The sequence below is a fragment of the Mirounga angustirostris genome, unplaced genomic scaffold (assembly GCF_029215605.1).
Source record: "Mirounga angustirostris isolate CCGP_5_RB_7025 unplaced genomic scaffold, mMirAng1.0.hap1 SCAF_6, whole genome shotgun sequence".
Classification (NCBI taxonomy): Eukaryota; Metazoa; Chordata; class Mammalia; order Carnivora; family Phocidae; genus Mirounga; species Mirounga angustirostris.
Window position 1 is genome coordinate 10,604,632 of NW_026991714.1, and position 10,074 is coordinate 10,614,705.

The window sequence follows — 10,074 nt, forward strand, 5'->3', positions numbered from 1 at the left end:
CTCATTTTTACCCATAACAAACCTGCCTTGAAAAAAAAATTATGTGCTTTCTGATACCTCTTTTGAATTGAGCTTCTCAGCATAAATAGGGCCAGTTTGAACTGCCTTACTTTGTACATTGCTAATTTGTATGTGCTAAACACATGCCACCTTTTTTTCTTAAAAATTACTGTCCGGTTAGAATGACTGGACTGTACTTTTCCATTCTCTTTGAATCTATCTGTAGGATCTAACAGTGCTTAAAATGATTTAATTAGTTGCCTCCTTGAATATGGTCTTCACCCAGTTTTCTTTCTTTTTATTTATTTTTTTTTAAGATTTTATTTATTTATTTGAGAGAGAGAGAATGAGAGACAGAGAGCACAAGAGGGAAGAGGGCAGAGGGAGAAGCAGACCCCCTGCTGAGCAGGGAGCCTGATGTAGGACTCGATCCTGGGACTCCAGGATCATGACAAGAGCTGAAGGCAGTTGCTTAACCAACTGAGCCACCCAGGCGCCCTCTTTCTTTTTAGACTTGGGCTCTACAAGATCAAGAAATTAGTTAGCATCCCTAGAGATCCTGAATGGTGCACATGGCTTTCTATGTGATGCCTGTATTTGTGACTATTCTATCTTCCTTCTTCCTTGAAGACATGCATCCCCCTCAATTGGTGTAGCACTTTGCTGCCTTCATCATAGGTATTGTTTTAAAGTATTTTTTAAAAGATTTATTTACTTATTTTAGAGGGCAGGGAGGGGCAGAGGAGAGTGAGAGAGAGTCTTAAGCAGACTTCGCACTGAGCATGTAGCTCGACATGGTGCTCAATCTCACATGACCCTGAGATCATGACCCTGAGTCAAAACCAAGAGTCCTACACTTAACTGACTATACCATCCAGGTGTCCCTAAAATGTTTTTTTTCTACTAAATCTCTTCTTTGTATTTTTCATTATGGAAATTTTCAAACATATACAGAAGTAGAGAGATTACTATAATAAAGCCAATGTACCCAACTTCAAAAGTGATCATTACATGGACAATCCTCCTTCATCTGTACTCCCACCCACCCTCTTCCAACAGGATGATTTTGAAGTAAATCTCAAATATCATAGCATTTCATCTATAAATATTTCATATGCATCTCTGGAAAATGAGAACTGCTTTAAAGAGCATAACCACAACAGGAAGGCAACACCAAAATAAATAGTAATTCTTTAATGTAATTAAAAATGCATTCATTGTTCATATTTCACTGGGTGTCTTTTAAATTGTTTTATTTTGTTTATTTGAATTGGATTCCAAAAAAGGTTCCAGCTGTGTTATTGGTTGATACATCTCTTTAAATGTGTTTTACTTCATAGATTTCCTCTCTGTCTCATTTTTTTCCTTGTCATTGATGTTGAAGAAACTGGCTATTTGGCTGTAGAGTTTCCATAATGGATTAGATTCTGCAGAGATCACTTCTAGTTTGACGGCTCTTCTCAGATGGGCCCACCATGGGAGGTTCTCCAGTGAGGACCTGGAGGTGGTTTTGAGTTCTGTTTTCAGGGCTATTTAAAGCCTCCTTGCCTTCCTTCTACTTCGTCTTGCATAAGTGCTGATACCGTGAGGATTTGGGAGCTATTGGTGGTTTGTCTCCACATTAATTGTATTTGAGAGTTTGCAGGGATACATTTTTATCTTATTTTCTTGTAGCAGTTTTTGTTTGTTTGTTTAAGACAACTTTATTCCTGCTCAGTGTTCTGCATTTATTTTATTTTAAAGATTTTATTTATTTATTTGTCAGAGAGAGAGAGCACAAGCAGGGGGAGTGGCAGGCAGAGGGAAAGGCAGGCTCCCCGCTGAGCAAAGAGCCCGATGCAGGACTCAATCTCAGGACCCTGGGATCATGACCTGAGCTGAAGGCAGATGTTTAACCAACTGAGCCACCCAGGTGTCCCTCTTATAGCAGTTTTTAAATGAATCTTTGACTTTACCATTCTAGTAGTTCCATTTTTTAAGTATATCAGATTGAACATTTTTTTTTAAAGATTTTTTATTTATTTATTCATGAAAGACAGAGAGAGAGAGAGGCAGAGGGAGAAGCAGGCTCCCAAGGAGCAGAGAGCCCGATGCGGGACTCAATCCCAGGACCCTGGGATCATGATCTGAGCTGAAGGCAGACGCTTAACCATCTGAGCCACCCAGGCGCCCCAGATTGAACATTTTTAACACCAAAAAATAACAATAAAACTCATTCAGATTTAGGTGGGAGGCTGCCAATTCATTGAATACCTTGATTTTCTTTTGCCACTGCTCAGAATATATAAAAATGTACCTGTGAACGTGCACTGGGACCAAATTGATCAATATCATCCCTCTTTGTTCTGGTATGTTTTCTGATGGATGATATCCAATGGTTAGACCTGCAGTCAACACATCAAATGTCTATGCATGTACACATGTATGTATGGTTGTGTGTATGTTTGTGTGTTTGAGAAACCTGTGCTGATATTGACCCCAGATTTTTCTCAATTTTGAGAGGCTGAGCTTTTGTACTGTAGGATGGTGGGACAATTGGTGGTTTCTGAGTCTGTGTAGACATTCATGAAGTTGCTCTCCTTAACCTACACATGTAGCAGTCTCTGTAGGGGAATTGTAAACATCATCTGCAATTTACATCCCTTGGATCTTTGTAGTCGTAGCCTAGATTCTTTACATAGATCAAGATACACATTCATTATCAAAGGATTCTGAGAAGATAAGAGGTAGCAGCATAGTTTTTGAATTTCTTCCTAACACAGAGAAAATAGATAGTAAAACTGAAATCCTATGTACAACATTTACAATAAAACTAACAGGGTGTCCTCTTGAACCCCAAAATTCAATTGGGTAGAGAGAAACCAGCAAAAGGCCTCAAACTTACATGGAATCAATGTCTGTTCAGGAGGGGGCAAAGGAAAGCAATGGAGTATTTAGTAAATCTGAGAAGAGGAAAACCCAAATAGCCAATAAGTATTCACTGAAAATTTCAGAGTCTAATTTGAGAACAGCAAATAAAATTTGGACAGCTTTTGTGACGTTATGGCAATGGGCTCATAATGAGGTCTCCAAGGTGTGGAAGAGTCTAGGTTCTGTGAATTCTTGAAACTTGTCATCTTTTTCAGGACAGCACCTCATATGGAGGAGAAACCGTTGGGGATGGGATAAAACTTAGCTAAGACAGGGGGAGTAGAAACAATAGAAACAGAATGTATAGATAAAATGGGGAAGGGGAAATAGAGCAAGGAAGTATCAAATGGCAAGCTTCATATTTTTGAACAATACCTCAAAACGACAGAAAAGGAAACTCTATAAGTTAGAAAAGCCACCTTGAACCACACCTCTTTTGTTTTTGATTTTTTCTATTATGTTATGTTAATCACCATACATTACATCATTAGTTTTTGATGCAGTGTTCTATGATTCACTGTTTGCATATAACACTCAGTGCTCTATGCAGAACGTGCCCTCTTTAATACCCATCACCATGCTAACCCATCCTCCTACCCCACTCTCCTCTAGAACCCTCAGTTTGTTTCTCAGAGTCCATAGTCTCTCATGTGAACCACACCTCTTTTTAAAGTTCAAGAAACTAACTTCACATAAAAGTGAACAACAGGGAAATATCAAGATCATTCGTCAAAGTTATGAGCAAAAAGGGGCAAAAGCAGAATAGCATCCCTAAATACAGTGAAAGTAGAGCTGAAAGTTATATTTACAAAACAGATCAAAACTGCAACATACTATTTCAAAATAAGCTCAATGACATCAAGAAATGGATACAAAACATGACAAAGCTACACAAATTAGAACCAGAGTTCAGAAAGTGATGATAGAAGTCAGAAAAGCATTAGAAACTAAAGAATCATAATGTCAGAAAAGAAGACTAGAACAGAAAAATTGCTAAAGATTGTGCCTTAAGGTAAACGGAAACCGAAAAATAGGAACATTTTAAAAATAAAAGAGAAACAGCTACAGATAAAAAGGATTCCATGAAAATGGCAAATACTGAAGAAAGGCAAAGAGGGTCCAATGTATGGATAATTAGAACTCTTGAGAAAGAAAACCGAAACAAGAGAACATAGCAAATGTTAAACTGTAAGTGAAGAAACTGTCCTGAAATAAAAAAAAATATATATATATATGTATATAGTTTTGAAGTACATATTGAAAAAGCAATTGCATAATAGCTGAGAATATCAACTCAGAGAGATACACATGCCAAGACATATTCTACTAAAACTGCCTGAGGTGACAATAAAACAAATAAACCAAAAATTTCCTTCCATCATCTTGACAAAAAGAGAAAGTGATTTATAAGGTAAAAGTGAGATTATTACCAGAATTTCAACAGCAGCACCTTTTGCTAGACGAAAATGGAGTGACATATTTAATGTAATCAAAGAAAGAAAATATGAGCCAAATATAATTTATATCAATTAAAACTTATTTCAGTACAAAGGGCATAGAAAAAATGTTACCAAAATGTAAGACCTCAGGGAATATGTTCTTGTCTAGCATTCCTGGGAAATCTGCTAGAAAACAAACCTTCAACATATAAAATGACTAGAGACAAATTACTGGTAATTGCTGGTGGTGATATTTAAATATATATTTACTTATAGACTGTAGACTAAAGGTGAACTAAGAAGAGAGAATATAATATGTAATGGCTATATATGTAGATACAGTAAAATAGAAATAAAATGGGGGAAGGTTGGAGAAAGCAAATGCAAAAGAAGTTTTAACTTAGAATGGTTTTGTTGAGACTGTTCAGTAGTTAATATGTGATAAAGCACATAAGTAATTGTGGGCTACTCTATTTCTATCACCTCTTATATCCTTGAAAACCAGGAGTCTTGGTATGGAAGAAAGGGGACACATATCATACAGAGTTAAGAAAAAAACCCTGTGAACTATATATTAGAAGTACCAGTATGGGTCAATGCATATAAATATATAAACACATTTATCGCCTTTAAATCTGACAAGAGAAAGAATGAAACATTTTCCACACTTTTCCTGTATGAAATACAACACAGGATGTAAATATATGAAATATAACAAATAACATATAGAAGTGTATTATTGTAGCATCATTCCATTGAATAACGGAAGAGGATAATGATAGAATATCATCATTGAGAGATGTAGTAATTGAACACCAATGGCTGCTAGCCTTAGAAGGAAAGGAAAAACCAGACATAATGGACCTTTGGATGAAAGAACACACCACCGCCACATATACTTTTGTCAAAAGAATTGAACCCGAGTTTGGTCCAGGGTCTAGATCCAGCTGCACCTTTGTAGGAAATGTAGAGGACGGAGGAAATGCTGAATGGCAAGCTGTGAGTTGTCAAAGAGAACTAGAGCTGGACACAAGTTAGAGCAGTAAAAACGGATTTTATTCAGAACTATTACAACAGGGGAAAAGAGACTTAGTATAGAACTGAGCTGGATTCCAAACACAACAATAAGTGGGGATTTATAGCCAAGGAGCAGGGTGCAGGGATTGGTAGATGGAAATGTATTAAGAGGAGACATCATCAGGTGGAGGGTTGGGGGATTCTTGCTAAACCAGCCTAACACGATGGTCAGATATCAAGAGTGGAGGCATTGGTTGAGGACAGTCCAGGGTGGTCAGATATCAAGAGTGGAGGCATTCTTGCTAACCCGACTTACCAGGATTCTTGCTATAGCTGGACTGGACAGGCTAAATGACAGAGCCCAAGGACAAGGTATAGTCAAAAAGAGGGCCCTGAAAAGTCTGTCTAAAGTTTGGTCAAGAAGAGAGTCTTTTTCCGAGTGTGCAATTAGCTATATCTAGACTGTGGGAACTACAGATTAGATGGCCTTGGCTTTCAACAAATAAATTGTAAAGGAAAAAAAAAGGGGGGTTGGAGGGAGGCTTGTAAATTAAAAGACAAAAATAAAAAAAAAAATATAAGCAATACTAAACGATTGAGACTAGGGATATACACATGGTATAGTGGTTGAATAGTAGTCCCCAAAAGACATATTCAAGTCCTCATCCCTAGTACCTGTGGATGTGACATTATTTGAAAATAGGGTCTTTGCAGATCAGTTAAGAATCTTGGGATGAGGTCATTTCAGATTCCGAGTATGCCCTAATTTGGTGACTGCTGTCCTTATAAGGAAAAGGAAAGGGAGATTTTAGACACATAGGCACACAGGAAAAGGCCATGTGAAGACAGAGGCAAGATGAGAGGGCAGCCATAAGTCAAGGAATGTCAAGGATTGCCAGCAATATAGGAGGCTAGGAGAGAGGCCTGGAATAAATTCCTCTTAGAGTCTTCAGAAGGAATCAACTCTGCCAACACCTTGATTTGGGACTTCTGGACTCTAAAACTGTGAGAGAACAAATTTCTGTTATTTTAAGGTACCTACTTTGTGTTAATTTGTGATGGCAGCCCTAGGAAACTAAGACACTTGAATTTATCAAGAAATACAAAAAACTGATTACCAGGCAAATCAGAATTACTTCCTTGTGCAGGAAGGAAGCTGGGATTAGAATGGGGTGCATGAGGTGCCTGGGTGGCTCAGTTAAGCATCTGCCTTAGGCTCAGGTCATGATCCTAGGAATCTGAGATCAAGTCCCGCATTGGGCTCCCTGCTCAGTGGGGAGTGTGCTTCCTCTCCCTCTTTCCCTCCCCCTGCTCATGCTCTCTCTCACTCTCTCTCTCAAATAAATAAATAAAATCTTTTTAAAAAATCTTAAAAATAAAAAAATAAAAATAAATTACAAAAAGAATGGGGTGCATCGAGGCTTTACGCAGAGGCTGAAAGTTTCTGTTCTTGATCTAGCTGGTGGAGACAACAGTGTCTTCCTTACAATACTTCCTTGAGTCCCTCAATTGTTTTATGTGGTTTTCTATTTCTGGGTTCTAGTCTCAATAAAGAAGTTTTTAAAGTCCACACACAATTCATCTGTGGCTCCACCCCCATATATATAATTCCTGCCATTCTTTCTAGAAGGAAATTACATTTATCTGAAGATTTATTTTTAATTCCAACATAATTAATATACAATATCATATTAGTTTCAAGTGTGGAATATAGTGATTCAACAATTCTATACATTACTCAGTGCTCATCATGATAAGTGTATTCTTAATCCCCCCTTTGGCATCCACCAGTTTCTTCTCTACATTTAAGAGTCTGTTTTGTCATTTGTCTCTTTTTTACTTATTTTGTTTCTTAAATTCCATATATGAGTGAAATCACATGGTATTTGTTTTTCTCTGACTGGCTTATTTCACTTAGCATTAAACCCTCCAGATCCATTCATGTTGTTGCAAATGGCAAGATGTCATTCTTTTTTTTTTTTTTTAAGATTATTTATTTATTTATTTGACAGAGAGAGACACAGTGAGAGAGGGAACACAAGCAGGGGGAGTGGGAGAGGGAAAAGCAGGCTTCCCGCCGAGCAGGGAGCCCGATGAGGGGCTCGATCCAAGAACCCCAGGATCATGACCTGAGCCGAAGGCAGACGCTCAAAGACTGAGCCAGCCAGGTGCCCCAACATGTCATTCTTTTTTATGGCTGAGTAATAGTCCATCATATTCCATATTCCATGATATATATATATATATATATATATTTATATATTCCCATATTCTTTATCCATTTTTCTATGGATGGACACTTGGGTTTCTTCCATAATTTGGCTATTGTAAATAATGCTGCAATAAACATAGTGGGTGCATATATCTTTTCAAATTAATGTTTTCGTATTCTTTGGGTAAATACCCAGTACTGAAATTACTGGATCACACCTAATTCTATTTTTAAAATTTTAAAGGTTTTTCCACAGAGGCTGCACCAGTTTCCATTCCTGCCAACAGTGCACAAATGTTATTTTTTCTCCACATCTTCACCAACACTTGTTTCCTGTATTTTTGATTTTAGTCATTCTGACAGGTGTGAGGTAATATTTCATTGTGATTTTGATTTGCATTTCCCTGATAATGAGTGATGTTGAGCATCTTTTCATGTGTCTGTTGGACACCTGTATGTCTTCTTTGGAGAAAAGTCTGTTCATGTCTTCTGATCATTTTTAAATTGAATTATTTGTTTTTTCGATGTTGAATTGTATAAGTTCTTTATATATTGTGGATAGTAAACCCTTATTGGATATGTCATTTGCAAATATCTTCTCCCAGTCAGTGGGTTGTCTTTTTGCTTGGTAAGTTGTTTCCTTTGCTGTGCAGAAACTTTTTATTTTGATGTAGTCCCTATAGTTTATTTTTGTTTTTATTTCCCTTGTCTTGGGAAACATACCACAAAAATTGTTATGGCTGACAAACCATGAGAGACGATGGACTCCGAAAAACAAACTGAGGGTTCTGGAGGGGAGGGGGGGGAGGATGGGTTGGCCTGGTGATGGGTATTAAAGAGGGCACGTTCTGCATGGAGCACTGGGTGTTATGCACAAACAATGAATCATGGAACACTACATCTAAAACTAATGATGTAATGTATGGGGATTAACATACCAATAAAAAAAAGAGAAAAAAAGGAAAAATTGTTATGGCTGATGTCAGAAAAATTGCTGCTTGTGCTCTCTTGTAGAATTTTTATGGTTTCAGGTCTCACATTTAGGTCCTTAATCTATTTTGTGTTTATTTTTGTGTATGGTGTAAGAAAGTGGTCCAGTTTCGTTCTTTGGAACGCAGCTATCCAGTTGTGTTGCGGCTGAGCTGCATCTGCCTTCAGTCCAGTCATCGGCAATGGCTCTCTGTGCCTGTTGTGGGCAAGGTTTGGTCCCTGCGTTGTTAGTGGCCATTCTGGGACTGCTCTGGGCTTGAATTGGGTCAGACCAGGTGTTTGCCAGAGCTCCAGTAGCACGAAACCGCAGGGTGCTCTCCTTGTGTTGTCCCATGAAAAGTTTTGTTGGTGGGTGGGATCTGCAGTCAGACCGGATGCCTGCCCCCAGCCCACTGCTGGGATTGTAGATGAACTGGTGTGTATGGCTTTTATGTCATTTTGGGGTGGTGCTGAGCCCTGTTGGGGCTGCTCGCACACCATTGCACTTGTGGCACTGATTTGGGTGGATTACTGCTGAAGGCACGGGGGTGTGAGGGCGGGTGTGCAGTGCGGGCAAGTTCTCCAATGATCCTCTGGGGGAGGGAACCTGCAGCCGCCCTCGAAAGCTTGTCAGGCCAGGCTGGCGGAGGGAGGCCGGGTCATGGAGGAGTGCAGGGGCAGGGCGCACTGCTCGCAAGTCAGGTGGAGAGTGTTGGTGCCGCACTAATTCCTGCAGGTGTCTGTGTATCTAGGTTTGGGGCTGGGGGAGGGAGATGGTACCCTCCAGCTCTTCTGTTCTTGGAGAAGGCTCCCAAAGCACATGTTCTGAGATCAGTAAGCAAATTTCCCTCCTGTATGCTGCAGGCCCTTTCCAACTGCTGCTTCTATGCGTGTCTCAGTGGGCTGTTCGTTATGCTGTCCCTTTAAGGATGGGGACTCAGTTCCCTATCACCCCTGGCTCTCCCAGAGCTGAGCCAACTGATTTTCAAAGTTCTAGGTGGTAAGACCCACGGATTGTAAGAACTTGTGAAGTTAAGGACCTCTTGTTTTTAAGGCCAAATATTATGGGGATTTGTCTTTCCAGTGTGGGTTCCCCATGCCTGGGGTGCTTGGTGTGAGGTTTGCTCCTCTCATCTCCATACCTGTGGTGTCCCTCCCTTCCACAGACAGTGCGTCCAATCGGCTCCTGATCATGTCTCCACCCTTCCTACCCTCTTTGATGTGGCCTCTTCTCTACATTTAGCTGTGAAGTCTGTTCTGCCAGTCTTGAGGTCATTTTCTGGGTTATTTACACTGATGTAAGTATTTTTTTTTTTAAGATTTTATTTATTTATCTGACAGAGAGAGAGACAGCGAGAGCAGGAACACAAGCAGGGAGAGTGGGAGAGGGAGAAGCAGGCTTCCCGCCGAGCAGGGAGCCCGATGTGGGACTCGATCCCAAGACTCTGGGATCATGACCTGAGCCGAAGGCAGACGCTCAACGACTGAGCCACCCAGGCGCCCCTGATGTAAGTATTTTTGAGGAGA